The sequence below is a fragment of the Adiantum capillus-veneris genome, chromosome 28 (assembly GCF_014529385.1).
Source record: "Adiantum capillus-veneris isolate H3 chromosome 28, ASM1452938v2, whole genome shotgun sequence".
NCBI classification, from domain to species: Eukaryota; Viridiplantae; Streptophyta; class Polypodiopsida; order Polypodiales; family Pteridaceae; genus Adiantum; species Adiantum capillus-veneris.
The window spans coordinates 75,880,478-75,908,429 of NC_140958.1; the positions used below are offsets into that span (position 1 = coordinate 75,880,478).

The following is a 27,952-nucleotide window of genomic DNA, read 5'->3' on the forward strand; positions in this document are numbered from 1 at the left end:
AATCTTTATGAACTAAGAAGCTTTATAGGTATGTGTGTTCACTATAGAAACTTCATAAAAAAAGTTCTCACAAATTGCGGGACCATTACATGACCTAACAAAGAAAAACGTTAGGTATACATGGTCTACAACGAGAAAAATGCTTTCAAAAAGCCTAAAGAAAAGCTTATCTCTCAACCTGTGCTTACATTGCTAGATCTCTTAAAGCCATTTGAGGTCCAATGTAACACTTGTGGCGATTGCCTTGGAGCTGTATTGCTCCAAGAAGGGCACACCATAGCCTATCAAAGTCGAAGGCTCGACCCTGTTGAGCAAGCTCTAGGAATATATGAAAAGGAACTCCTCGCAGTTCTACATGGCTTAGACTCATGGAAGCACGATTTATTGGGGACTCCTTTCGTTCTGCGGGCGGATCACCACAGCCTTAAGTACTTCACGACAAACAAATGAGGTGGGCAAATTTCCTTTCGCAATTTTATTTTCATATTGCTCACCTTGCTGGCAAGCATAATCAAGTAGCTGATGCACTCTCAAGACGGCCGAGAGTGAATGCGGTTTCCATAGCAACTCACAATGATCTATTTTCTATGATAGATGAGTACGCTATTGATCCTGATTTTAGAAATGTGATTTTAGTCCTTGCACGAGGGAAGAAAGAGGAACCATTTACTTTACAAATGGTTATCTTCTCTATGGCAATAGACTATGCGTTACTAACTCACTGCGTGAGAAAGTAATGTATGAATCTCATGCTCCTCCTTATGTGGGGCATAGAGGGATTCAATCTACCCTAAATAAAAGGGATTGAAAGATATTTCTATTGGCCTACCATGAAAGCACACATACAAGAGTATGTTTTTAAATGTGTGGTATGCCAAAAGACAAAGTTTGATAGAGGGAAGCAACCTGGATTTCTTCAACCTTTGCCAATCCCTAATTCACCATGGCAAAGCATATCCATGAATTTTATCTTTGGATTGCCTAAGTCTATCCATGGGAATATGGACGATAGTAGACAGGTTTAGCAAACAAGCTCATTTTATATATGTCAAAAATACTATCAAAGCCCATCAAATGGCAACCCTCTTCATGTCACAAATCTTCAAGTACCATGGCTTGCCGATGCCCATAGTGTTGGATAGAGATCCTAGAATGACCAGTAATGTCTGGAAGGGTCTCTTTGAGAATTTACGGACAAGGCTAAACTTCTCTTCGGCCTATCACCCGCAAATGGAGCCCACACAAAATTGTTGTTTTTGCTTTCCAAAATCCATCTTTTTGAAGACAGTGGCTTTGAGATGTAAGTCCCAAAACATGTCTACATATTTGTGAATGGAGCTTTGCGATTTGGTGAGTACTGTGTCTTTGGCATCAGTGGCCAAAAATTGCTTCATGATGGAAGCTCTTAAAGCTTTCCATGTTTGTGGAGCTTCACTGTTTGCCCGTAGGCTAGACCACCATTGCCTGGCAGACTTTTGAAAATGCATAGCTACATGTGTACCTTAGAGGACTCTGTGAAGCCCTCATCTCCAAACGCCGCATCAAATTGTTAAATGAAAGCCAATACTTTGTCCGTAGCACCAAAGGTAAGGAAAGAGATGCTCTTTCCTCCCTCTTTGAACTTCTTGAGCTTGGACAATCTCTTCCACGCGGCATAGGATTTCCTATGGCCTCTTCTTTTTGATGGTTCAAAAGTTGCACCATCACTTTCTTCAGAAGATGAAGAATTTGAGGAAGATGGAGAAGAGGGTGACCTCTTTCTCGCCTTTTTCTTGCCTCCTCTTTGTCTGTACCATCACTTTCTTCATAAGAGGAAGAGGATGAAGAAGATGGAGAAGAGGGTGACCTCTTTCTTGCCCTTTTCTTCTCTTGTTTTTTATCATCGCTCTTTTAATTATGGTGTGGAGAGGTGTGCAATGGTCTTCTCTGTTTAGGAGGTGATGTAGAGCATTTTTCCAGCTGTCTTCATGGAGCCATCTCCGCCGAGGTGGCAGGAGACTCACTTCTTTCTCGTTCTTTTGATGGGGTCTCTTGAGTTCTCCTTTGGGAAGGAGATGCGTCATCAAGAAGCAAATTTTTGAGCCCTTTGTATGGATCCTCTTCTTCTTCCCGAATCAAAGAGAGGCCTCTTTTGGAAGTCTCACAAGGAGGCTTCCTAGGTACTCTCTCTTCATGGTGGGGAGCTTGGAGAATCCCATCAGCACGAAGCTGCCGTTGCACTTCATTTTGGAGGGATGGATTGCCCATGGCTTGTTGAAGCCTAGAAACAAGGTAGTTAACAAGCATAGGGGCATCATTAGTAGCCTGCTCATTAGCAAAATCAAAGCTATCAACATTAATTTCACTCTCTTTACTATTGGCAGCCATTCTAACAATTTTTAGGTGTAATATTTTTAGGTATACTTTGGCACTTCAAGCCCTAGTTGCTACTCCTCTTTACCCCTGTAGAAAAGAACTCAAGCTCCTGTACTCATGGCTCGAATATCATTAATTGCAAGAAATAGAAGAGAGGGTCTTTAAACACCAAAACAACACTGGCTCTTGTCAAGCTTCTAATAGCTCAATAGTGGTTAAGCCGTAGGCAAAAGCCCCGTGGGACTCCACTATTAAGACCATAGATATTGATGGTGATGCCCCGTTATCTGCACGAAGGCAGGCGCATTGCAAGACTAAAAAATCCATATTCTACTTACTCAATTGCAATTAATAATACTAGCCATTTATAGCTAGCTTGAGGACCTCCCTTCTTGAGCAAGAAAAGAGAAACCTTGTGCTATTTAATGGCCTACTAACTTGTGTGTAGCGAAAAATAACGTGAACATAGTGAGCATTTCATTAGAATAGATTCCTAATGAGCATAGCAAGAGTTCTTGGATGGAGAGAGCAACAAAAAGCATAAGACCTAGTTAGATAGGCATGAACAATACTTCAAAAGAGCCAGAAATTAAGCTATTGATAACAATTGAGGACCAGATTTACATGGAGCCGGTCCCCCCTCCAATAGGCTTTGTATTATAGGTTTCCCCCATCAAGGGAGACATTTTACAATACAATGCTTTGTGTTTCTTTAGTAACTAACTAGTGCAATGAAGATGGAAGCTTCAAGCACTAAGCAAAAACTTTAAAACACAACATCAATTCCTTCACGGTCTCAGACCCAAGACCTCACACACCTTCGAAGATGGTGAGAGCTAGCAGGGTATGAGAGTAGACTAAGAGGAAGAAGGAGTAGTCTTACAAGAAAGAAGTATATCTCCTCACATAATCACTCATAATAGCTCAGCATAGCTTAGTAATTAGCATGGTAAAGGAGATGATCATGCATTGAAGCTTGGCTCTTGGTTGGATTTCCATCACAAATCCAAGAGTTGTTGATGTAGGCTTCCCTTCTCACTACCTTGGAGCAGATGATGAGCTTTCCATTATTGCTTGAGAAGGAGAGAGAGAGAGAGAGAGAGAGAGAGAGAGAGAGAGAGAGAGAGAGAGAGAGAGAGAGAGAGTCTTCTTGCTTCACACATGAGATTGTGTGAGTGTGTGTGATAATGCCTTGCCAAAATCAATCCCCCTCTCTCTCTTGGTCAACCCCTCTTGCAAAATACTCAAGCTGACACCCCATTGGACCCTGCAAAGCTTAGCCAATGAAAATGGAGAAGCATAAGTGATAGCCTTGTGACATGTGTCCCCCTTTCCCCTTTTGTGAGAGCTTTAGGTAATTAAATAAATCAATTAATCTCTCATTGGACCCCTTTGTCTTCTGGCCAATAGAAATCAGGCAAGCCATTGGGCTGATGAATGCTCATTGGACCCCTTGGGAGACTGGCCAATAGTCTTCTAGAGAGCTTAATTCTTATTGGTTATTTTATTAAGTGTTTTTAAATCAATTAAACTAAAAGCACTCTAGCCTAATTCTCATTGGTCCACCTCTATGGCCATCCAATAGGATTTGAGTGCACCTTGGGGGAAACTGGGCTAGGGAGCTGACATGTGTCCCTTATTCCCTTTGTGTGAAGGGATTGCAAGAGTGTGTGTGTGTGTGTGTTTCTCTCTCATCCCCTACTAAAAGGGCTTGCCCCCTCCTATGTAGGAGCTTGCAAAGACTTTTTTGGCACACTACAAAGCATCCAATTTTCCCTAGGGTTGGACCATTGGACATAACCTTTGAATTTTGGAGCCTTAGCATTTTGGAAGTCTTAATGGGCTGAACCTTAGGGTCTTTAAAGCCCATTGTTGCACATTGCTCTTTTGCAGATGGCCCCCTATTTGGATCCCTATTTTCCCTCCTTTAGATCCTTATTGTGGCTAGTCTGCCAGCTTAACCAATATTCTAGCTTTTTCTCCCTGGTAATTCCCCATATTAAATGATCAGTTTAACATGCGAAAATCATTTAGGAGAATTATTATGACAAAATGCACCTTGGGGGCAACTGGGCTAGGGAGCTGACATGTGTCCCCCATTCTCTTTGTGTAAAGGGAGCTTGCTAGAGTGTGTGTGTGTGTGTGTGTGTGTGTGTGTGTGTGTGTGTGTGTGTTTCTCTCTCATCCCCTACTAAAAGGGCTCGCCCCCTCCAAGATAGGGATGTGGGAAGACTTTTGGGTCTTCCCAAGCATCCAATTTCCCTAGAGTTTGACATTGAACATAACCTTTGAATTTTGGAACCGCATTTTGGAAGTCTTAATGGGCTGAACCTTAGGATATTTGAAGCCCATTGTTGCACGTTGCTCTTTTGTAGATGGATGGACCCCCTTTGGATCCCTGTCTTCCCTCCTTTGGATCCTACTATGATCAGTCTGCCAGCTTAACCAATATTCTAGCTTTTTCTCCCCTGGTACTTCCCCATATTAAATGATCAGTTTAACATGAGAAAAGCATTTAGGAGAATTAGATATTAGTTATTATGATACATACCAAGCACGAGGAGATTGCTTCAACCCATACAAAGCTTTGTTACATTTGCACAAGTATCCTCTTGTCCTTTCTTGACAAACCGCGAGGTTGTGTTACATAAACTTCCTCAAATATGTCATCACCATTCAAGAAAGCAGTAACAATGTCTGACCAAAATGAGTTTCCAATGCACAAAGAAAATGCACAGTAGTCATACGACAAGTGGGAGCAAAAGTATCTTCATAATCTATGCCTTTTTTCTATGCATAACCCTTTGCAACAAGTCGAGCCTTATAGCGATCAATCTCACTATCCGGCTTGCGTTTCAAGTTGTAAACCCATTTTGTACCAATGGACTTTTTGCCACGAGGAAAATCACATAAACTCCATGTGTCATTGTCTATAAGTGCATCATATTCTGATTGCATGGCAGCCATCCAATTTTTTGAATTTTGTGCTTCATCAAAAGACAGAGGTTCCTCAACATCATGTAAGCTAGACACAACCAAAGCATAACAATCTCATGCATAAGATGCATGGTGAGAGCCTGAACAAGTGTGACTAGACAAAGGTGCATCCAGTTTATTGTCATGCAATGTATGCACCAGCCATTTTGGCATACCTCTAGCCTGCTCATTTTCAGCCCTTTCCTCATCAAGTACATCATGTACATTTGCATCAGTAATAGGCTAATCTGTAACATTTTTAGAAACTCCTATAAGCTATACATTTACCTCATTAGAAATTACATTCGAACTTCTACCATTGAAAAGAGGCAAGAAAGTGTCATAAATGTCTTATGAGCTTACATTATTGTCTCTAGTACATGATGGCAAGGGCTGAACACAATCTTCCACAAACACAAAATCTCGTGAAACCAGAATACGCTTTGTTTGTGGATGACAAAACCTGTAACCTTTGCTTTCAGCACTATAACCAGCAAAAATACATTTGACAGCCTTATCATCCAATTCTTTGTGTTGTGTTTATGGAACCAAAGCATGTGCCAAACAGCCAAAAACACGCATGTGCTCAATAGAAGGCTTTCTATCATGCCATGCTTCATATGGAGTAATAGACTGCAAAGCTTTTGTAGGACACCTGTTTAGTACATAAGTGGCACACATGATGGCCTCAAGCCAAAAAGAATGCGGCAAAGCTTGAAAACACACACAGCTTGGAGAAGACGAAGGAAGCTCAAGGCACACAACAGAGAGTGTTTTACTTAGTGTGCAATGGAAAGATAGATAGCCCTAGAAATATACAATGCACGGGGGGAAAAACCTCCTAGTGAGGGAAAAAATACCCCGGCGGTCATAAGTGTATTCACACACATCACTACCACATGTATATGGTAGTAGTCGGTCGATGAAAATTTCAAGGCTTCGGAAATTGCGAGGTATTGGGAGATTTGGGGTTGGAAAAATTTCAATACTCTTACTTGGATGGCTTTCGTCTGGCCAATTGAAGGGTAGGAGTAACTTGGGAGGTGAATTTATCCTTGTGATAACGGAAGTCGGTACTCAATGGGTGGCCAAAAGTGTTTTAAAATTGAGCAGACAAAGGCTTTTGGAATTGGGTGGCCGAGGATTTTCAGGTTGGACGGCCTAATATTTTAATCAATACTTTAATTTTGATCTAAAGTGTGAACTCAAGGCCAAAAGCAATGGAGAAGCGTTAGCATAGAGAGAAAGATGGTGCCAAAAAAAATGAAAACTTACGATTCTCTACGTTCGCCGGATGGTGTTATTGCATAGTAATCAAAGGCTTTTGATTTTGATCTAAAGTGTGAACTCAAGGGCAAAAGCAATGGAGAAGCGTGAGCATAGAGAAAAAGACGGCGCCAAATGATTGGAAATTTACGGCTCTCTACGCCCGTCAAAGGGTGTTATTGCTACTGGTGACGTGATTTAATGCACATTTGGACATGTCACATTCAAAAAAATCTTCATCATGTAAGTAGTCATCTAATTGACTAAACCATGCCCGAACACCGCTAGCATCTTTAGTCCCATCAAAATCCTTGAAAGTGAAAACCTTTATGCTAGTTCTGTTTGGCTACTCAACAATAGAAAGTGGCCATGAAGGTGAGTCATGATGGCATGTTTTTCCTTTTTCTTTCTCTCTTTTTATTTATTTTGTTCCTTTTGTGTGGTGTGTGTGTGTGTGTGTTTTAAAAGGCTATATATATGTGGATATGATCGGTATGCAAAAGAATGTGTAAATAAAAGAAAAATGAAAAAAAAATTACTTAGTTGTACGTTCAATGATGACACCCGGTCTAGAAGTGTAGTACTAAGACATGGTTGAAAGTTTGCGATTGATTGAGTAGGTTGGTCTGTAAGGAAATTGAATCTTTTGTGTCCAAACTCCCTTCCCAATTTCAAGAGACAATGGACAATAGAATCCGCATAAGAATTAATCACGAAACTTTTCTTGATTGTTTAAAATTTATTTTTTAAATCATTCAGCTAGGTGTTTAAAGATCTTCAATCAAGATGTTCGGTTGTAACTTGTCTGTCATTGGCTTGCTTTACGTGAAATAGGAAATATGTAAATCCGTATCTTTTGATGGTTGTCGATCGATAAAAATTCAAGGCTTCAGAAATTGTGAGGTATTGGTAAATCTGGGGTTAAAACGATTTCAATACTCCTACTTGGATGGCTTTCGGTTGGCCAATTGAATGGTAGGAGTAAGTTGGAAGGTGAATTTACCCTTGTGATAACGAAAGTGGATACTCAATGGGTGGCCAAATGTATTTTAAAGTTGAGCGGACAAAGGCTTTTGGAATTGGGTGGCCGAAGATTTTTCAAGTTGGGCGCCCAAATATTTTAATCAATACATTAATTTTGATCTAAATTGTGAACTCAAGGCCAAAAGCAATGGAGAAGCGTTAGCATAGAGAAAAAGACGATGCCAAAAATGATTGGAAACTTATGATTCTCTACGCCCGTCGGATGGTGTTATCGCAGAGTAATCAAAGGCTTTTGAAATTGGGTAGCCGAAGAATTTTTAGGTTGGGAGGCCAAATATTTTAATCAATATTTTGATTTTGATCTAAAGTGTGAACTCAAGGCCAAAAGCAATGGAGAAGCGTGAGAAAATGATTGGAAACTTACGACTCTCTACGCTCGTCGGATGGTGTTATTGCTACTGGTGACGTGATTTAATGCACATTTGACCATGTCACATTCAAAAAAGTCTTCATTATATAAGTAGTCATATAATTGACTAAGCCATGCCCGAACACTGCTAGCATCTTTAGTACCATCAAAATACTTGAATGTGAAAACCTTTATGCTAGTTTTGTTTGGCTTTGAAGCAGGTACGATTTTGGCTCATGCAATGTGCAATAGCTTGTCTTCTAATTCTTGTTTTTGCATGCGCTCTTATGCGAATGATTGTTGCAAATTTGTGAGTTATTCAGCAATAGAAAGTGGTCATGAAGGTGAGTCATGATGGCATGTTTTTTCCTTTTTCTCTCTCTCTTTTTCTTTATTTTTTTCCTTTTGTGTGTATGTGTGTGTGTGTGTGTGTATTTTTAATGGCTATATATATGTAGATATGATTGGTATGCAAAAGAATATGTAAATAAAAGAAAAATGAAGAAAATTTTTACTTAGTTGTACGTTCAATGATGATGCACGGTCTAGAACTGCAGCACTAAGACGTGGCTGAAAGTTTGCGATTGATTGAGTAGGTTGGTCTATAAGAAAATTTCGGGAGACAATGGACAATATAATCCATATAAAAATTAATCATGAAGCTTTCCTTGAATTTTTTTTCCCTAAATCATTTAGCCAGGTGTTTAAAGATGTTCGGTTGTAACTTGTCTACCGTCGGCTTGCCTTTACGTGAAATAGGAAATATGTAAATCTCTATCTTTTGATGGTTGTCGGTTGATGAAAATTTCAAGGCTTCGAAAATTGCGAGGTATTGGGAAATTTGGGATTAAAATGATTTCAATACTCGTACTTGGATGGCTTTCGACTGACAATTGAAGGGTAGGAGTAAGTTGGGGGGTGAATTTACCCTTGTGATAACGGAAGTCGGTACTCAATGAATGTGGCCAAAAGTGTTTTAGAGTTGAGCAGATAAAGGCTTTTGGAATTGGGTGGTCGAAGATTTTTTAGGTTGGGCGGCCAAATATTTTAATCAATACTTTAATTTTGATTTAAAGTGTGAACTCGAGGCCAAAAGCAATGGAGAAGCGTTAGCATAGAGAAAAAGACGATACCAAAAATGATTGGAAACTTACGGTTCTCTACGCCCGTCGAATGGTGTTATTGCAGAGTAATCAAAGGCTTTTGGAATTGGGTGGCCGAAGATTTTTCAGGTTGGGTGGAAAAATATTTTAATCAATACTTTAATTTTGATCTAAAGTGTGAATTCAAGGCCAAAAGCAATGGAGAGGCGTGAGCATAGAGAAAAAGATGGCGCAAAAAATGATTGGAAACTTACAGTTCTCTACGCTGGTTGGATGGTGTTATTGCTACTAATGACATGATTTAATTCACATTTGACCATGTCACATTCAAAAAAGTCTTCATCATGTAAGTAGTCATCTAATTGACTAATCCATGCCCCAACAGTGCTAGCATCTTTAGTACCATCAAAATCCTTGAAAGTGAAAGCCTTTGTGGTAATTTTGTTTTGCTTTGGAGCAGGTACAGTTTTGGCTCGTGCAGTGTGCTATAGCTTGTCTTCTAATTCCTGTTTTTGCATGCGCTCTTATACAAATGATTGTTGCAAATTTGTGAGTTATTCAGCAATAGGAAGTGTCTATGAAGGTGAGTCATGATGGCGTGTTTTTCTTTTTTTTCTCTCTCTTTTTATATGTTTTTTTCCCTTTTGTGTGTGTGTGTGTGTGTGTGTGTGCGTGTGTGTATAGATTTTTTTTAATGGCTATATATATGTGAATATGATCGGTATGCAAAAGAATGTGTAAATTAAAGAAAAATGAAGAAAAATTTTGTTTAGTTGTATGTTCAATGATAACGTCCGCGGGGTCTAGAAGTGCAGCACTAAGACGTGGTTGAAAGTTTGCAATTGATTGAGTAGGTTGGTCTGTAAGAAAATTGAATCTTTTGTGTCCAAACTCCCTTCCCAATTTCAAGAGACAATGGGCAATAGAATTTGCATAAGATTAATCACCAAACTTTCCTTGATTTTTTTTCTTACGGTTCTCTATGCCCGTCGGATGGTGTTATTGCAGAGTAAAAAAGAACTCCTCTCACCGACACGATCTTGTTACCACCGAGCTTTCATGATTTTGCTGAGAGCGACCTCACGCCTGTTTTGTGAGCAAGGAGCTCTTTCCAAGATACTGTGTAGAGCTCTAAGTTAAAGAGTTGAATTTAATTCACTTCCTTTGCATGGAAAGTACATGCTGAGGGTGAATTTAATAGCTCTCTCTCCAATTGCTCCCTTGTGGTATGATCTTCGCTTCGGGTACAAGGGGTCACGAGTTTGATTTTGGATTCAAAAATCACAGTTGTATTTAATCCTTGATGCTCCAAGATCTTTGAATAGAACGTCGAAGCCATACTAATGTAGTTGTTGGCTTCTTTTTCAACACAATTAAACACTTTTCTCTCTTCTTCCGAACTTCCTAAACCAAAGTTGGCCTTCGTGAGCTCCTTCAAAATCTGCTTCTTCTTGTTTCCTATATGTATCTATCTTCACAGTTTAGTATTTTCTATGAATTAATTGCTTGGCATACTGATTGTGATGGTCGATAAACACGATTTGTGAGTCAATTTCCCAATTAACTGTCGATTAAGCTTTGATTTCCAAATGCGATGCTACAAATTTAAAAATTTCACTATTAGTTTTTTTAATGGAAAGGATATCACCGCAATGAAGTAATACATTCTAGCTATCCCGATTGTAATCCTAACCACATACAACAGGAGGGTGTCCAATCTTGTAACAATTGAGTAGGAGACAAAACTGGATGAGGACTTGAGGAGAAGGGTTGATCTCTGGCCTGTGGCTCACTGTGGCTCATAGGAAAAGGGCTACAAGCTGGCTATGTGAGGAAGGGCTGCAGAGTGCAAGAAATCAGACGATGTCTTGTGGGAGAAGGGCTTTGAACAAGCCGTGTGAGAGGGGCTGCATAGTGTGGCAACCCATTGTCTTTAGAATCGAGAATCAGGTAGCAATGGGCTAGGGGTTTGAATGCTCGAGGTGAGGCTTGACTCTTGCAAGTCTTCTTGAGGCTTGAGCTCAATCATTGAGTCGAGAAGGGCCAAGAAGCACCCATGAGTAGCTACCTCATGGCACCCAATGCGCTCTATATGCTTGCTGTTCAATGCAGTGCAATGATCACCCTCTCGAGTCTTGACTCAACTGAAAACTGCAGTCTGGTCTTAGTATAGTGCGATGTGCTCACCTTCTTGATTCTCGACTCAAATGGAAGCTAGATTATGGACTCTAGAGTTCAAGTTTCATTGAGCCTAGTTATAAGAAGACCCACACTATCTCGGAAAGTTGTTGCCTACTTGCTCCTCGAAATCCAATTGGCCCTAAGAGCTCATCCCCGAAGGAATGGCCCTATCCCAAATCCCATAATTTTTGAAACTTTGGGAAAATATTCTCCCATTTGTTCGTGCATTGTAATGGGAGCTCTTGTAACTCCCCCCTCCTTGCACCATTCTATCGCCTTGTGCCAACGGTCATCCAAGGACAACACCTGCTCTCTACCTTGTGCTTCGGCCAAGAACTCCCGGAGATGGAGTTTCATATCCGCCAAGATACAAACCTCCTCCAAGCTCCAATTGCCATGATTGGTAGTGGAGTCATTTGCAGAGAGCTTATTGTTGCGACGGGCCTTTTGCATTGATTCTTTGAACTCTTCTTGCCACGCTCACAGCGAGATTGCTCCGACCCCTTCTTGGTCGCCTATCTCATCCCAGTAGCAATCTTCTCGGTTGAAGGTGTCGCAACAACTTCTTTAGTAGTTGTTGGAGTGGGTGAATTTGGCAAGGGTGGCAAATTGGGCAAGCATGGTGGGGGGGCAAAAGAAGAAGTTCCAACGGGCACGACACCCTAAGTGGATGGAATAAACCGCTCCAAAGGTGACAACATACAAGAGTAGCTTGATGCTACAAGTGGAGAAGTTTGAGATGTAATTACTTGAGAGAGCTGTGACCGCGAGAACGCTTTCACTTGTTGGTTGTCCTCTGTTGGGCTATAAAGCCCAATGTGGTCGCCCAGGTAAGTGGGCGGGCCGCCATGTATGTACACATATTCTTTTGTAAAAACCTAATAAGAACTCACTATGCTCTACACATTACAGTAGAGCGAGTTCACCATATCGTCGTGCTCTTCTTCTCGCACTCTCTCTCGCGTCGCACTTCCGCTCGTACTCCTTCAATTGGTATCAGAGCTCAGATCGAGGCTCGTGGCAGCACTGCACGAGGCTAGAGTCACCAACTCAGATTGGAGTGAAATTCGACAGGCGAAGACACGGCCCCTATTAGGAAATAAGACGTAGCTAAATAGATAATTGAGTAGATTACTTAATGGAGAGAGACAGATTTACATACACGAGATTATAGAGTAGAGAGAGAGAGAGAGAGTACACACAATATACGTGGTTCACCCAATGTGGGCTACGTCCACGGGAAAGCAGCCACTCAATGGCTTTAGTACTTCAAAACAAGAAGTAGTTTACAAAGGGATTATACCCTTAATGGAGCTCCCGCCTTGCTTCACTCTCACCACCTCACACTCACCTTGTTGCATCAACTTCACACTATAAAATGTGTGTAGAAATGGCCTCCTTTTATAGGCCAAAAGGGCTGCCCTCTCTAATGAGAGACAGCCATGTGTAGCCGCCCTTGTGCGAATAAGTCCAAATCGGACCCTCCAATCCGCCCATGTGTGGCCGCCCTTGAGAAGTCAAGTCCGCTTTTGAATTCGGCCACCGGCCACCGGCCATTGACTTCCGACCATTGACTACCGGCCACCGGCCAACCGACCGGTTGTTTTCCGACCACTTTTCGGCCGCCGTCCGGCCATAATATTCCGGCGAAAAAAAGTCTCGGGGGCGAGGCCTTTAAAGTTGCCCCTGATTCTTGTCCGTGAAAATTTTGGTTTCCGGTGAGTGATTTTCCTTCACGCACGATGGCTTCTCCTCATAATGGGGGCCTTACAAATGTACGCTTTTACCACAGAAAATTACAAGGGTAAATCAGGCTCCATACTTAACAGCCCCAAATCTCGTGGGAGAGGCGCGAAGGACTTGGTGTTGTCAGAATTTCATTCTGAGGTCATCTCGGCCACCGTTCGGTTTCGACAAAGGTCTACGCAAGTCATTTTCGGCTACATGGTCTCGACAGGTGCAGATCCAACTCTACAAATTTGGGGTTTTCGGCCTACGACTGCAGGTGCTGAGGATATCGACACTCCCAGAGTGTTGATTTGTGGCTGTCTACACATCGAAGGACGGCTCACAGTTCTTGGAGGCGTGTCACATACGACACGGGCGCATCTACACACAGACTATAGGCGACATCCACTAGTTCATTAGGTAGCTTGTGTTTGCTGCTTGATATTCCAGATTTCATCCTGACATTGCAGGTACTTCCACATGGGATGTATTGTCAGAGATGATGTATGTATGTTGAGGGTTTGCTGGCTGTGAGTCACGCAGCAAACAACCGCCGCGGTGGTTACAGCATACAGTGGGAAATTTGTGGATGTATGACTTTGTGGGAATTCTATGTACTGTCAGATTTACTGCAGCCTTTGTTGAGGGTCGAGTGAGGTTTTATTGAGCTGGGGGATTCTCGAATGTTGAGATCCTTTCGGTGATACAGGTCTTGGAGTGATCCCTTGAGCACCCTTAGATAGGCAGCTAGTGTATTGATTGTGAGTTAGACAGTTGGGATTGCATCTTTGCTTTACTACCGTTGAGGCATTGTCGCAGTCTATGCTTATAGGACAGTGAGAGACAGTACAAGTGCAGGACAGGTTTACCCGCAGCTTACAGTGTCAGAGAGACAGTGTTTTTTGAGCTGTTTTTTGGTTTGTTTTTTGAGTACACCAGAGCCATTTTACAGAGGAGACTCTACCAAAATTTATGCAGAATCTGAAGCTTTCTTGGTTCATTTGACAGGTTGATATTGGTTCAGAGGTTAGTTTACAGGGGAAACTCTGCCGAATTTTTCCCAGGAAAGTAAACCACTGTGAAAGCGTAGCTATGGCTGGATCACAGGACACTGCTCTTTACAATATCAAGAAGCTGGATGGAACCAATTTCCCATTGTGGAAGAAGCAGATTTGGCATGTGTTGGTACAAAAGAAGCAGATAAAACCTATAAAGCTCAAGGGGATAAAACCAGAAGATATGGACGAAGATGAATGGAGCGAAATGGATGAATTGGCACTTTCTACCATTATGCTGACTTTGGCAAAAAGCGTTTACTTCAATGTAGCAGACGAGATGTCGGCTTATCAAGCATGGTTAAAGCTGAGTGATCTTTATGAGAAGCAGAGTGCAGCTTCACAGGTATACTGGCTTAAGAAGCTTGTTGACTTGAAGATGAAAGAAGGGACACCTATGTCCAATCATCTGAATGAATTCAACACAATCTATAGTCAGTTGTCAGCTCAAGGTGTCAAGTTTGATGAACCTGTTAGAGCTATGTTCCTGTTGATCACATTGCCGAAAAGTTGGGACACTTTTCGCACAACTTTGAGTAATTCTGCACCTCCAGATGGTTTGAACATAGCAGGTGTAGAAGGAAGTCTACTTACTGAAGAAACCAATAGAAAGACAATGGACAAAGGCAAAGGAACAGCCTTAGTTGTCAGGGGAAGGACCAAAGAAAAGTACAAAGGTGGAAAGAGGAATCAGTCTCGTAGCAAGTCCCGCAGTGCTAAAGGCAAGAGTGACATAGAATGCTACCATTGTGGCAAGAAGGGTCACATGAAAAGAGACTGCAGAGAATGGAAAGCAGAAAAAGGCAAAGAGAAAGCTGAAGACCATGGTGAGAAGAACAAGTCCTCAGTGAAGATTCAAGAAATAAATGTGACAAACACTGTTGCAGAGGATGACAGTCTAGTGTCAGGAGACATCTACTTATTGAAGAATACAATGGACTCAGCTCTTCTTACAGCATCTGATGGAAACGCACTGAGTGACTGGATTATAGACTCAGGGGCATCACTTCATGTGTCTCCAAACAAGGAGTGGTTTACTTCTTATGTGACCACTAAAGATCATGTTCGGCTAGGCAATGGGCAGACATGTGAGATCTTAGGTGTTGGAGATGTTCAATTGAAGTTTCAGAATGGCTCTTCTTTCACGCTGAAGAATGTGAGACATGTTCCCGCAATTACAAAGAGCTTGATCAGCACAGGTTTACTTGATGATGCTGGCTACGTCACCACTTTTGGACAGAACATGTGGAAGATATCCAAGGGTTCTATGACAGTAGCACATGGAGTAAAGTCTGGAGGACTTTACATGATTTATGTATCAAATGTCTCTAAAAATGTAATCAATGTAACCAAGCAGCCGAACGTTTCTTTGTGGCATAGCCGGTTAGGACATATGTCCAAGAAGGGAATGGAAATCTTGTCTCGTTCTGGTTATTTGCTTGGCTTTTCATTTAATGATTTTGAATTCTGTGAACATTGTCTGTATGGTAAGCAAACACAACAGCCACATAAGCATAGAAGCAGTAGAAGAGATACACAGTTGGCACTTGTTCATAGTGATTTGTGTGGACCTATGCCTAACCTATCTCTAGGGGGAGCTTCTTACTTTATGACATTTATAGATGATTACTCGAGGAAAGTATGGGTTTACTTTCTCAAGCACAAGGATGAAGCGTTTAGTGTTTTCAAAACGTTTGTGACACTTGTGGAGAATCAGAGTGGCAAGAAGCTTAAATGCTTACGCACTGACAATGGTGGAGAGTATGTTTCAAAGGCCTTTCAAGACTTTTGTGAGTCAAAAGGTATAAAACGTGAACTTACTGCTCCTTACAATCCTCCTCAAAATGGTGTTGCTGAGAGGATGAATAGGACCATACAAGAGAAGGTCAGAAGTATGTTGTCTAATGCACAGTTGCCAAATGGGTTTTGGGCTGAAGCTGTATCAACAGCTGTTCATCTTGTAAATAGATCTCCTAGCAAGGTTTTGCAGAAGGATTCAATGCAAGAGATGGTATGGTTAGGCAAAATGCCCTCATACAAGCATCTCAGAGTCTTTGGCTGTGAGGCATATACTCACGTTCCAAAGGAATTTAGGAACAAACTTGAGCGAAAGAGTAGAAAGTGCATCTTTCTAGGCTATGGTAATTCTGGTGAGATGGGGTACAGACTTTGGGATCCCGAATCCAGAAAGGTTGTCCGCAGCAATGATGTTCACTTTAATGAATCCAAATATCATTCTAAACCAGAGAGGGTTGAGGAGATTAGAAGAGTTGTCTTCCAAGAAGATGGACCTGCACGTGCAAGACAAAATGTCAGGGCTCAAGAGGAGCAAGGACAGGATAGAGTGGAACCACAGGTTGTGGTTGAGCCTGAGCCACCTATTGTGCGTAGATCTGGATGTGTCACGCGACCTCCTGATAGGTTTGTTCCATCTATGAACTATGTCATGTTGACTGATTACAATGAGCCTTCATGTTACACGGAAGCAGTGCAAATGAAGGACTCCGGGAATTGGCAATTGGCCATGCAGTCAGAGATGAAAGCTCTGCATAAAAACAAGACATGGAAGCTAGTTAAATTACCACAGGGAAAAAAGGCTCTACCTTGTAAATGGGTTTACAGGTATAAGATCACCACTCATGATAGTCAGCCAAAGTACAAAGCAAGGCTTGTTGCCAAGGGCTTTAAGCAAGAACAAGGCATTGACTTTGATGAAGTCTTCTCTCCGGTGGTCAAGATGACTACATTGAGATGCTTTCTTGCATTGGTTGCCATATTAGATTTGGTGTTGCACCAAATGGATGTCAAGACAACGTTCTTGCATGGTGATTTAGATGTGGAAATTTACATGCAGCAGCCAGAAGGGTTTGTTGAGAAAGGCAAGGAAGATTGGGTATGCCAGTTGTTAAAGAGTCTTTATGGCTTAAAACAATCACCGAGGGCATGGTACCATAAATTCCACAAGTTTATGCTTTTTCAAGGCTACAAACGTATTGAGTTCGATCACTGTCTATATACAAAGAAGGCTAAGGATGGCAGTTGGCTGATCCTTATTTTGTATGTGGATGACATGTTGATTGCTGGCAAGCACTTGGAAGAAATTTCAGCTTTGAAGTCAAAGATGGCAAAATCGTTTGACATGAAAGACATGGGTGAGGCAAGTCATATACTTGGTATGCGCATTGAGAGAGACAGATCAAAGAAGTTGATTTGGTTATCTCAAACAGAGTATATTGACAAGGTTTTGCAACGTTTCAATATGGAGAAGGGAAAGGCACTGAGTGTTCCATTGCCACCATATGTGAAACTTAGCAAACAAGATTGTCCTGTGTCTGTGGAAGAACATGCTAAAATGGATAAGATTCCATATGCGTCTGCAGTGGGTAGTTTGATGTATGCAATGATTGCTACTCGCCCAGACATTGCATTTGCAGTGGGAGTAGTAAGTCGATAAATGTCAAACCCAGGCAAGAAACATTGGGAGGCAGTGAAAGGAATATTGAGATACCTGAAAGCTACAAAGAGTATGCGTATATGCTATGGGAGTCAGGAGCTAAGTGTAAAGGGTTTTACAGACTCAGATTATGCAGGTGACTTAGACAACCGAAGGTCTACGTCAAGGTATGTCTTTACATTGGCTGGCGGAGCAGTATCATGGCGTTCTAGATTACAAGATTGTGTTACTCAGTCTACTACAAAGGCTGAATATGTTGCAGCATCAGAGGCATGCAAAGAATCAATTTGGCTTAATCGACTAGTAACAGATTTGGGAATCAAAGAAGAGATGCGTGTGTTATATTGTGATAGTCAAAGTGCTATACAATTGGCTCGCAATCCAGTTTATCAATCAAAGACAAAGCATGTGGATGTGAAGTATCATTTCATCAGGGAAATGATCGAGGATAAGAAACTTGAGCTTGTCAAAGTTCACACCACGGAAAATCCTGCTGATCTACTTACAAAAGGACTTCCCTCAGAGAGCTTTGCGCATTTTCGCAAGCATTTAGGTGTAGGGTAGTACATCACTTCTCTACATCTCTTGTATATTAGCTTGTATAGTAGCTTCTCTCACACTTAAAGTACCACATTGGACTTTAAGTGGGAGGTTGTTGGGGTATAAAGCCCAATGTGGTCGCCCAGGTAAGTGGGCGGGCCGCCATGTATGTACACATATTCTTTTGTAAAAACCTAATAAGAACTCACTATGCTCTACACATTAAAGTAGAGCGAGTTCACCATATCGTCGTGCTCTTCTTCTCGCACTCTCTCTCACGTCGCACTTCCGCTCGTACTCCTTCATCCTCCACTTCAGAGAAAAGGCTATTAAGGGGTGGGGTACTCAATTAAAATTATTCGAGGCACTTATATTGTGCTCTATTCTTATGCACCAATGATTGAAAGTGATCTGTGTGTGTGTGTGTGTGTGTGTGAGAGAGAGAGAGAGAGAGAGAGAGAGAGAGAGAGAGAGAGTATTAAAGAGAAAGAGATCCTTTTATCCCCACACCCCACTCCACCCTCCAGTCATTTCTATCGTACTGCCACATCAGATAACAACGCCATCCACACGCACTATCACTAATAGTCAGATGTTTTTAGGCGTCGATTTTACCAACATGTAGAGAGGGAGGAGAGAGCTCAAAGTTCTCTCATTATCTCAACCCCATCCCTTTGCTCGTCGCTTCCCACCATAGTCCCACAACATTGTTTGTGCATGTGTGCGTCTATGAGCTCGCATCGAATGCTAATGTGTCTCTCGTTGGTAGTTGTGTGAAAGGTGCTTGTGCGCGCTTCTCCATACTGACATTTTTTTGGGTCCCGCGAGACCTTGGAATTCACTTACGGGCAAATCCCCCCAACCCCCACAAGTGCTGGGTGGGATGGGGCTCTAAGAAGGGTTCCTTGTTCATACCAATGCATATATTATGTATGTTGAGGTGGATGACACGAGAAGCAAGTACACGTTGTTTCTCTCTCGACGGCACACGAGAAGCTTGGCAACCCCCCTCGCTCGCTTTTTCGACTTCGAGTTTTCTTCTTCTTCCTCCCCCATAGCCTAGTACTTCGCAGTGCGCATCTCGCACCCTACCCCACCTCGATTCACTAGTAGTGAGAAGTTGCAACATGAACAGAAATCAAAGTTCTCATCTGTTTATCTCAATCCCGGGCGCCGTCCCTTTGCTCGTCTTCCCTGCATAGCCCCACAGTGTCGCGTGTGCGTGAGCTCGCTATCGCTGGTAATTGTGTGAAAGGTACCTGTGCGCGCCCGCGCTCATTTATCTTCTCGTAGAGTGATAGCGTTTGCGGGGATCTCTAATGGTTGGGTGTCGAAGTCGGCAAGTCCATTTGAGCTCAGAAAGAGACGGAGGAACTCCCCTAATAGTAATAATTTTGTTGCTTGTTTGACCGAGCCTCTGAGCGAACAGCAAAAGGCCTATATTACAGCTGCTGTGAGCTCTTACACTACACAATTTGTAACCTTCAGACTCTTGCATTCTAGCTAGCCCAGCCTCGACGTCAGGAACTTCGATTATGGTGAGAGCTTAGCTTCTCTTGGTTGGCTCGGCGAGCGAGGGAGTCTTTTTGAGATGAGCTATTTTAATAAGATGCGTGAATGTGGGTGCAGGGGGTGGCAGAGCATCATGAAGTGAGAGTAGAGAAGGTGTGCAAGGTGGTGATGGCGGCAAGCGGCGGCGGGAAGAGGAGGATGGTGTTTCTGACAAGCTGTGATCTGGTGTGCCGCTCGTACCCCTACATAAACAGGCTGTTCTTCTTCAAGAGCGAGTGCGGGCCAGTGCAGGTGAGCGCGATGAAGGAAGGGCTGGCCAGAGCTCTTGTGAGCTTCTACCCATTGGCGGGCAGGTTCTGTGTGGACGAGGAGGGCAGATTGCAGATCTTGGTGGACGACTATGCTGCCACCATTGTGGAAGGCGGTGGCGTGGATTTTGTGGAGGCGTCGTGTGACCTGCCGTTTGCCGGGCTGGCGCTCGACGGCTTCCAGTATCGCCACGTGTTCCTCAAGCTGGCTCCGCGCACGCACTACCTTCGATGCGATTATCTCAACGAGCCTATCCTCTCCGTTCAGGTTCTCTCTCTTTTTCCAAACCCAAAGAAAACACATCTATTTATATTGATAATTGATAACTATATTCATTAATGGCTATGCTAAAATTGACCTTTGAAGCAAAAATTTTGGATTGGTGAACGTGAGGCGAACCACTCATTAGGAAGCGAATGCAGGTAACGGAGCCTACAGACTAAGACAATGGATTAAGTGCACTGGCAATGACTTTCTTTGCAGGTGCGACCTTTACCCCTAGGCCTACTACAGCTGTTGCGACTTGGCCCTTAACACTTGCAGGTCTGTGGGGGCACTCTAGTGCCTATTAGCTAAGCCAGACCGTTGCCAGTACCTCGGTGCAACTTTGGCAATCCCTTACAAATAAGAAAAACCCATCTTTATATTGCCTCCCTCGGAACTCCCTCGGGAGTGGCCATTCCACCGCCTGGCTCCCTCCCTTGTCCGCCACCTGCCCTCCCCCAGTGCGCGCTTAGTAGATCCCCTCACCCATCAACTAGGTCCTCTGCCAGCTTTGACTTGTAGCTCGCCACGTCGTAGGTCCCTTGGGTTTTGCTTTTTAATCCACAACGGATCTACGTGTCCTAGCAAGGGATATCCTTGGAGATGCCCCTTCATGAAATGCAAACCCAAAACTTGTCCCACCTAGTACTAAGCTAGTATTTGGTTTCATTAGATGGAATCTATCGGAAATTTTATCTCTGTGGAAGAGAGAGGAAGAGTGGCGGATATATTTTAGTGTCGACATATCCTTTACGGCCTTCACGGCCTTGTTCTCCGTAGAGGGAATGATCTGAGCGAAAATTCCCAGCACAAACTTGTGTAGTCTATCGTCTACTTGTTGGTCTTGAGTGCACAAAGCAAAGGGAGTAGGCACTCATGAACGGGGTTGGTTGGTCTTTTCCTTTAAAATTTGCTAGATTCATTGGAACATCCGCAAGAAATTAATGGACTTTGAGAAAGTAGACTGAAATAGATGTGCATCGGTGTGCTAAAATATATATCTCCTAATGGCTTCAAAAGATATATATGCACTACTTACATAGTGCAAGGACAGCCTAAAGAGAAGAAAATGCTAAAGGAAAACTATGCAAAGAAATGTTATCAAGGTGCACTCGACCATCTCTCTTTACATGGACACCAAAACTTTTGACTTTCGGCTCCCGTGGGTCTTTTCATTCCTAAATTCACCCTTCACTTATGCACTTAAAAAGATGTTTTGAAAGGATTTCTAATTTTTCAAAATTGAAAAATATATATCTCCTAATGGCTTTAGAAAGAAAAAATCACTATTTACATAGTCCAAGGACATTCTAAAGAGACGAAAATGCTAAAGAAAATTCATGCAAAGAAATATATCAAGGTGCACTCGGCCATCTCTCTTTATATGGACATAAGAAGTTTTCGACTTTCCACTTTCATGGTTCTTTTCATTTCCTAAACTCACTCGTCCTTAAAGATGGTGTGGAAGGATTTTTAATTTTTTGAGATTGGGGAGACCTACCTATGTGGTGTAAAACTAAGTCTACTTAAGCATTGGTTGCTAGGTTGAAGAAGCTACGTTTTTGGCCTTTCTATGGATAATGCTTCAATGTATGGCTATGTTTCCTTTAGCTTTGCAGCAATGATGGCTTTAAGTGGTGATCCTGTAAGTTATTGTTTTGTTGGTTTCTTTAATTCCAAATCTTGAACCTACAAGCTCAAAGTTTTGTCTTTTTGAGAGAACAAGATATTATATTAAGGAGAAAACAAGTTACGAGTGGGTCTCACAGGAAGGGGGAGTGGCATTCCATAGGAAATCAACTTACAGGTCCAAGCAAGCATAAGCCATAGAAAGCCTATCCTCGGAGTAGTACTTCAGTATCAGATCCTTTTGGCTCTGCCATTTATGGTAGTTTTAAATGACAAATAGGGACAAGGAAAATGCATCTCTTATGTGATTGAGATAAGAAACAAATAGTTTCTTGAAGCATAAGCCATAGGAAGCCTATCCTGGGAGTAGTACTTCAATAGCAGATCCTTTCGGCTCTGCCATCTATGGCATTTCTTAATTACAAATAGGGACAAGGGAAATACACCTCTCATGTGATTGAGATAAGAAACAAATAATTTCTTGATCTCTATTAGGAATGATGGTGAATTGTCTTCAAAATTGTGGTTGAAGATAGTCTCATATGAGTCTTTAGTTCTAGCAAGCCTAGAGGTAAGCGAATCTTCAAAGATTCCAAAGTGGAATATTCACTTAGATGCATTCTTCTAGCAGAATCTCCTCGATTGGAAATTGCTAGGGGTGCACTTCTCTATAGCAGCTATGTAAAATCTGCAATTTCTTACCACTGTGTAGGTAGTCCTGAATAATATGGCCCATATCTTCATTAGCTTGGCATCTTTTGCATTTTCCATCTTCTATTTTGGCCTGAAGAGTTTTGTACCAATCCAAATGCCCTGATGGATGATAAGTTATGCTAAGAAGTTGTGTTTAATTTGAATAGCAAAACTCCAAACACTTTTTGAATCTGTACATCCATTGCTTTGAGTACTAGGCAGGATTCCATTTCCTATTCAACCTTTTCTTGAGGTCTTCATCAAAGTTTAGAAGCCTGTTAAAGCTAAAGTAAGCTTTCCTTGCCTAGCCTTGATGCAACAAATGGTTGCTGTGAGTGAAATTCACAGCTTTTAATAAGGTCTTGACATAATTTAACCTGCACAGAGACTCGACCAAGGGTTAAATTACTAGAGCTAGTAATTTTAGTGAGACTCGGCTAGGTCCCATTTTCTTGCAGATCTTTCCAATTTCTAAAGCCATCTCTAAAGCATTTGTTGAGCTTTAAGGGAATGTGACCTCCCAATAATTTTCGGTATCTAGCCAGTGCAAATTGAGACTGTCAATTTGCTTTCCATTGGTTTGATATTCCAATTAGAGGTGATGAAGTCCCGTATGTTTAGATTGGTCCATGCCTTATACTCTTGAAGATAGAATCTATCTGTAAATGTTCCTTTTTTGGAGGCATGCCCAAAACTTAGAATTCGATACACCCATGACTATCCATTTGCCTGCAAGCTTTACTGATGTACATACCAAGTTTAGCAACCCCAATCCACCTCTTGATAGCACCGGTCACTATCAGCACCAGAGATTTTAATCCCTTTTAGATTTCCTTCTTGCATCTGTTTCTTCACCAGCCACCCCAAGGCATCTAGTACAATAACATACATCAATGGAGCAAGAGGACAACCTTGAGTGATGGGCCTCATTACGGATATAGTATTAGCTAATTCCCCATTTAAGGCAATTTTTTGCAAATGTTGAGGGTATTGGGATGGTTAGCTTAAGCGGCCTAGATCTGGGTTGGGTTTCTAAAGATCGATACATGTGCTGTGATAATAGTTTTGCTTCATGTCACGAGGTAGATTGGAGGAATCTACAAACATTCCATTAAATAAGATGGAAACAGTGGTGCGCACACGGTGTTGATTGGAAAGTGCAACAGAATCGAGGTCCACCACGCCCCTTCAATGATCCACCGCTTACTCCATTGGGGTTGTGAGAACTTCAATAGCTTGGAGAATCCGAAGCGACGCGATTGCGTGCTATTTGGATTGCGGCCTTGCACATCAACCATTGGATTTTCCTAATATCAAGTCGTGCCATCTCCAATAGGTGTGCGCTTAGTGACGGGTGATGGATGGCTAGTTGCTTATTCTTATTCCCACCGCGCGCCAACATAGCATTGGCAGCTCTGTGTGTGTGTGTCTGTGTGTGTGTGTGTGTGTCGGAGAGAGTTATTTTTTTCCTTGGGAAAATTACCAAAAACCTCTAATTTGTGTTTCAAAAATTCCCAATATACCCCTCATATTATGTCATAAATTCCCAAAATGCCCTTCAAATTTTCTAAAATTCCCAGAATACCCCTGGTTGTGAGAGTAAATTTATCCGAAGATAATTTTTTTTGTAGCTTTTCATAGGAAGATTGATCGTCTATCAATACAAGATACTAAAACTAGAATTTGAGTTGGTTATGTAGGCTTTGGAGATGAATTGCATCATTATTTTTAGACATAATTGTCTTTTTTTGGGAGGTAATTTGTGACAAATCACATGCTAAGCACTAAAAAACAAGTCTCTGTTGTCGAAAAAGAATAAAGATTAGAAAATCGTGAACGATTAATTCAACTAAAATAGATTTTGGGAATTTCCACAAATTTAGATGGGTATTTTGGTAATTTTCCCTTTTTTCTTTCATATTACCAGAAAAAGAAGTGTGACGTTTTCGGCATTTTCAGGCTGAGGTGTCGTGTAGGGTAAAACCCCCAACTTAAGGCCACCTAAGAGAGGGAGCCTAGATCTCCGATCTCCGAGCCCAATTATAACGAATCAGTAGCTCATTTGATTCGCTTCGTCGAGAGCTTCACGAAAAAATTGATCTCAACTTTTTTTACGATCGGAGCCAAAAGTTATTAATCCATTTATGCATTCGTGTGTAACAAAAATGGGTGTGAAAAAGAATACACACCAACCCCAAAAGAATACACACCAACCCCAAAAGAAAGACATGGGTGCCAACAAGGATTAAAGTCATCCATTGCCCAATGAAAAGGTTGCATTTCTAATAAGATGAACATTGAGCATTCTTTTGAATTGCACAAAGTTGGTTCACCTTTGTCTTATTATTGGGGTTGTCATTGTCTCTTCTTTGAGGGGTGGTTTTTTATTGGCCCCTTTACCCTAGAGAGAAAGGGCGGGGTGAGTGTGTGTGTGTGTGTGTGTGTGTGTGACGTTTTCAGCATTTTCTGGCTGAGGTGTTGTGTAGAGAGAAGGATTGGGGGCTAAGCTCTGCATTGTTCTCACCAGATGGGAAGGGAAGAGGTAAAGAGCATGTAGAGAGCGGGAGGCTGCAGGCCTGGCTGGGAGGTTAGAGGCGTTGATGGGGCAGTTCCGCGCTTATGAGCAGTTGAGCAACTCCTTTGATGGGCTTAAAACGAGCAGGCGATAGAGCCTTCTTGGCTGCTCCCTCCCCCCCCCCCCCCCCCCCAAACCGATAATGAGAGAGAGAGAGAGAGAGAGAGAGAGAGAGAGAGGCCGTGTGTCAGGGCAAGGCAGACACATAGTTTTTTTGTTGGTTGTTGTGGCGATGATGCTGTCGGCATTGCAGGGGGGGCGTGGCGATGGTGCTTCTTCAATCATTTTTAGTGGCTTTGTGAGCAGGCATCCCGATTAGCCTCCTTAATGGGGACAGAGAGAGATGGATCCGATGTTATGCTAGACATCCCCATTAGGAGTAGATGCTGCTTTGAGAGAGAGAGAGAGAGAGAGAGAGAGAGAGAGAGAGAGAGAGAGAGAGATTAGCTGCAGGCGCTGGTTTGTGAAGATTCGGTCCCAATCTGAGGGATTTGTGATTGTAGTTTGTAGACCAATTAGGTGAGTAAGTAAGGCGCGTGTGTCACTCAGGCAACCGGACATGTCAACAGAAGCTTGTTCGGGTGTCGTGTGTGGGCGGTCAAAAGCATTTGCAACAGAAATTGTCGCTCAGTCGGGATGCGCCAGCTATGTGCTTTTGCAGAAGGGAGCGAGACGTTTCAGGGATGCTACCATATTATCAAATATATATGATGATTATGTGACGACGTCATGGTGTGTGTGTGTGGCCTTCGAGACGGTTGAAAGAGAGTTTTGTGGAAGGAGAGTTCATTTAGGCGCGTGTCACACTGGGACGGGCGCCCATGGGGATTTGCAGGCAGTGGCAGCCTTTTCATGTCACATTGGGTCAATACTAAAATGTTGGCTATAGGCTTCAGCGAACAGGCATTGGCCAAGTGGTTTGACGAGCGCGTTTCATGCTGCAGGACAGGGCTCAAGGCCTCTCTCGCGCTCTCCCCCCCTCACTTTTTCAGTTGTCCACCACTTTGAGAAGATGGCCGGGCAAGCGAGGCCGCCCCTCTGACAATACCTCGCGACCAACTTCGCTATTTTTCACCGACGAATGACGGCGCGCCATCTCAGCTTGGACCGCTTTTGCCTGCCCCAGTGTGACACGGGCCTTACATCTGTATCTCTAGGAGAGCTATATAATATATACCATCAAATATGTGACAATGCTGAGTCACCGTGGTGGGGCTTGCGCGTGCGCATGCGCCCGGCCCTCTGCACGATAGCTGTTGACTAAAACTTAGCTGTTGACTAAAACTGACTGAAAGAGAGTTGCAAGGGGAAATTTTGTGGGAAGGGGTCTCATTTACATCAATATCTCCAAATACAAATGGCTTGAAAAAAGGTGAGCTCGTGCTCGTGCTCGTGCATGGGAACTCTAAAGATTAAAGGAAAATGGAAATGACACACACACACATTACATTGTATCCACACTGAACTTGGTGACTGAAGACGGTGACCTCCCTACAGAGCCTCTCTCCACTTTCACGAGGCTCTTCACTTGCTAGAAGTACCCTTTCTCTAATGCATTTAAGATGTTTACAAAGAATAATTTTGTTTCTCAACTCGTGGAGATCTAATTGGCCGTTTTTCTTGGAAACCAGGTGACAAAGTTCAAAGATGGTGGTGGCTACAGCGTGGGCGTGTCCATGAGTCATGCAGTGGCCGATGCCCAGTCCTTTTACGATTTTGTCAAGTGCTGGGGGAGGTTTGCAGAGGAGTAGCTGTAAGCGTACCTCCCTTGCACATGCGCGATGCGCTAAGTGTGACCGCGCTATTTCCAACACACTCGAAGCTGCCTTCCTTCGTCTCAGTTTCTCATGCCAAGGTCCCTAACGGATGCGACGATATCTTCTCCGCGCGTGCTTCCCAGCTTGAAGAAGAGCTTATTTCAGCCTTTTCTCCGAGCAAAGAGCCTCCGAGTGGTGTGACTGCTGTGGATGAGCTTGTGAAGGAGCTTGAGCACATGGGTATAGTGGGTACTAAGGCTTCAGTTGTACGGACTCGAGCGCCCATCATGGAGAAACAACTGGAGGACGAGGAACATCGACGACCCCGTTCAGACCTTATGCAGAAGGTCTTCTCTTTCAGCTTGGAGAAGCTGCAGCAGTTGAAACACAAGGCCAACGGACTGATGACTCACCTCCCTTACAATATGCAGGAATGCAACGGCGGCAGTGAGGTGTTTTATAAAATGTGGAACGATGAGGCAGGGAGCAAGCAGAAGGGTTTCACCACATTCGAGGCCTTCTGTGCCCATTGGTGGCAATGCTTCGTCCGAGCCAAGCGTCTAGCGGAGGCTCAGCCGGTTCCTCCTCATCCCGATCAATTGCCGGCAGAGGTTTCTAGATATACCACAGAGCTACTTTGGGAATGCATTGGACGGGGGTTGGTGAAATTGACAGCGGGAGAGTTGTGCGGGGCGGAGATAGGGGTGGTTGCAAGCAAGATCCACGAAGCCATCATGGCTGTGACGGAGGAGGGCTTCAAGCACTACATCCGAGAAGCGGAGAGGAAGAGGAATGCCATTCCGCACTTTGACCGCACTGGCCTTTTTCACATCGTGGACTCTCCAAAGTACCCTGTCTACGACGTAGATTTTGGATTCGGCACCCCTGAGGCTGTTCGCGCTGAAGGATTCCGGTTCGGTGCCGAGGTCCAGATCCTTGCCGGCAGGCTCGGCCCCGGCAGTTTTGATCTTTTCTGTGCCCTCGACGCAGATACAATGTGTTCTCTTGAGAACGACGCTTCCTTCCTCGCATGCTGCTGAGTACTCACTGCTCTGCTTGCACCCACCATTCCTTGTCCTTCATTTTTCATATAAATATTCACCACATTTCTTATCTATGCAGGTCTGTTTTCTCAATTCCGTTCCGTTCTCTCTCTCTCTCT

At 42.9% G+C, this 27,952-nt stretch overlaps 1 pseudogene across 1 annotated transcript; it reads left to right on the forward strand.

Moving 5' to 3' along the window:
- The first annotated feature begins 19,105 nt into the window (after positions 1 to 19,105).
- On the forward strand, positions 19,106 to 27,905 carry LOC147420706 (BAHD acyltransferase DCR-like; annotated as a pseudogene). The gene is made up of 3 exons (XR_015186906.1): positions 19,106 to 19,589; positions 19,681 to 20,139; positions 26,665 to 27,905. The product of XR_015186906.1 is annotated as a BAHD acyltransferase DCR-like (transcript).
- Positions 27,906 to 27,952: the final 47 nt, after the last annotated feature.